This window comes from Nannospalax galili, unplaced genomic scaffold (genome assembly GCF_000622305.1).
Source record: "Nannospalax galili isolate Female #2095 unplaced genomic scaffold, S.galili_v1.0 scaffold72, whole genome shotgun sequence".
Classification (NCBI taxonomy): Eukaryota; Metazoa; Chordata; class Mammalia; order Rodentia; family Spalacidae; genus Nannospalax; species Nannospalax galili.
In genome coordinates, this window is record NW_008336933.1 from 1541943 (window position 1) to 1545004 (window position 3062).

A 3062-nucleotide genomic window follows, 5' to 3' on the forward strand; every position below is an offset into this window, starting at 1 on the left:
TACATCCTTCCTCCCCTAAGTTGTTTCTATGAGGAATTTTGGTTCTTGATGGAAAAAACTTAGAGATCTTTGCTCTTTTGTTTGGAAGTTGTTGTTTTGTTGTTTTGTTTTGTTTTCCAACAGACAGTTGGAGGCAGCAAGTGATAGTTTCTGATTTAAATTTACATTCTTCCATAGTTCTCTCTGGAGTTGACCTTGTTCAAGAAAAGGGAAATGGTGTAATTTCAAAGAATTTTGGAAATTCCCCTCACCCCAAAATGCTCACACCAATGTTCTCTGCTACTTTTCAGGAAAACAGAATGATGATCCTGCATACAATGGTCATGGTCACCCCAAGCTTTTATGCAAATGTCACCTGGCCTGAGAGCAGGTTTGAATCAGAACAGTCACAAAGCTGGAGAAGTTGGAGGAGGCCTCACTAGGCAGAGAAGGACAGAACAGGGAGGGGCCAGAAGCAAAGCTCAGAAACATCCAGGATGCCGGACCCATCATAACTGGGCAGCCTGGGCTAGGGAAGAAAGAGGCAGCCAAAGCACCAGGGCATTAAGGCCCGCCTTCCAGTCTGCTAGCCCTAATTAGCCTTGGAGCCTGGCCCTGCAACCACAGAGCACAGTCTCTTCACTGCCAACAGACTGCAAGGCCTCCAGACAGCCACTCCTGTTGCTGGAGAAATGTAAATCATCAGGGCCTGATGACATCAGACAAGCCAAAGCATTTTGAATGTGAGAGGGTTATGTAAAGCCCTTTCAGGTGTTGGAATCCACATCTTCTACCCCATTACATCCTATTATATAAATCCCAGCTAATTCTTAAAATCTCTAAAAACTTGGTTACACTGGTACCTCTCTACTGGTTAGGATTCCTAGGTTTTGTCTCTCTGGACCTAATTAGGAATTTTTTTGTAATCTTTAATTCCTTGAAGAGGGAGTTGATTAAAGAGGTTCAGTACACTTTGGTTTTAAAATCTTAAAGCTCCCACGTTATTTCTGTGGACTATGGGTGTGTAGAGTCTGGAAAGGAAAGCTACTCCTCAGAGAGGAAAGATGGCTCTTAAAAGATCCAAGAAAATGAAAAGTCACAAGCACAGAAAAAAAAGCATTGGAGTGAGTGGCCTCCCCAAACTAGCCTTCTGTTTCTGTCACTTTCGAGACTCAGAGGAAGAGAAGGAGCTGATAAAGCAGGAAAGAGCCCTGAGCAACTGGAGGAAGGTGGCCTGGGGTCTTGCAGAGTTCTCCAGATGCAGTCTAGACGTTATTCCTCTGACCTTTGCTTCAGGAGCGCTGCGTGAAGCAACAAATGAAGACCTACGTGATTCTTCAGTGCACAAACTAGGAATTTCCTAAGCCCACAGTGATCAAAGGGGATAGATAGCTTGGAACACGATAAGGTGGCCTTCAGCAATGTTGATGCTAAGGAGAGACATTTCCTAAATTCTTATCGGTAAGTGACAGTGCATGGCTACAGATTTTATACTGAGTCACTTAATTCTGATCTACTGAAGATCACAAGCTACTCTAACTTGTCATTTATAAACTAAGAATAGCTTTGTGTTAGATTTTACTGGACACTAACTCCAAATTCAACACTAAAATGAACTTTTCAGCAGCACTGACCACTACCTACGGTACAGGTGAGCATCCAGATGCTCAGAATTCCACGTCCTTTGTTCACCCTTTCACATGTGAAATTGTAGTCAGACTGCATATGCGCAGTGCTGTTATTTTGGTTGCATGAGGACACAATGCTTCTAAGGATTTTCTGTAGGTTTTTAAAAAATATTTTATTATTTTTATTTTATGTGTATGTGTGTATTGCCTGCATGTAGGTAAGTGCACCCATGTCATGCAATGCCCACTAAGGACAGAAGAGGCTATCGGATCCCCTGGAACTGGAGTTACAGACAGTTGGTAGCTGCCATGTGGATGCTGGGATTTGAACCCGGGTCTTCTGCAAGAAAAGCCAGTGTTCTTAACCGCTGAGCCATCTCCCCAGCATCCATAGGACCCACAAACATCCCAATATTCCCTTTTTAAGTACATTTGCAACATCTGAAGAATTAAGATGAAATGGTGAAGAGCTCTTCAGGAACTGGCTTGGCATCTTGCACAGGGGTCTTGCTGATCTCCTCTGTATCATACCAACTTTACTGCCTGTTCTGCCAAAGGCAGTATAAACTCTCATTTCTGAGGGAATTTGCAGGCTACTGCCTCATCACTTTGTCTTAGTTGGGAAGAGTTTTTTGATGGTTGTCATTGTCGTTGTTGTTGTTTGTTGTGAGACAGGCTCTCACTATGTAACCTAAACTGACCTTCAATTCCTGATGCTTTAACCTCCACCTCCCACGTACTAGGAATAGAGTCATGTACAACCATACCACCACTGGTTCATTCTCAACTTTTTAGTAATGAATTACTTTGTGTCTGGCTCCATTCTCACTGACTTAATTTGCTTAGTTTATGAGGTTGACCCCACAGTGTAGAGTGATACATTTTTTGCAAGAGACTTGTTTCTGAGATATTCTTTCCTAGTCAATAAGCTGGCTTGTGCCCATTTGCTAGAGCTGATGTAAGCCTTGAGGATGTACTGGGATGGAAGGACCTCAGTTGGTATGCACTGTCTTTCAGTTTGTTCCATTTAAATGATTTGTAGCATACTATGAAGACAGATGTGATAATATGACCTGTTTAGTTTCTGATTTGCCTGGCATGGCATACTGACTTGTAATCATGTGTCTCACATCATATGCTTTTACACATGAAGTAAATATATGGTACTTGTACACCCCACAAACACTGCAACATGCTTAGTTTGGTTTCTTTCTGATTTTTATATAACCAAAATATATCTTTCCTCAGTGGAAACTGGGAATAGACAGGTGGGTCATAGGTGCTTTTTTTCCTGAGGCTTGGTCTAAAAATGATTGAGAACCATAGCCTTAAAGAAGTATAGAAAATAATAAAAATGTAGTATATATATATGACAGAATTTTATTCAATTGTAGAGAAAAATGAAACTATGAAATTTTCAGGAAAATGAATGACTTGGAAAGTATTATGTGTGGT

The 3062-nt window shown here is 41.4% G+C and overlaps 1 non-coding gene across 1 annotated transcript; it reads right to left on the reverse strand.

Annotated features, from left to right (window-relative positions):
• Window positions 1–2065: 2065 nt before the first annotated feature.
• LOC115070127 lies at window positions 2066–2175 on the reverse strand. The gene has a single exon (XR_003849332.1). It is a non-coding gene; the product is annotated as a U6 spliceosomal RNA (small nuclear RNA).
• Between the last annotated feature and the right edge of the window lie 887 nt (window positions 2176–3062).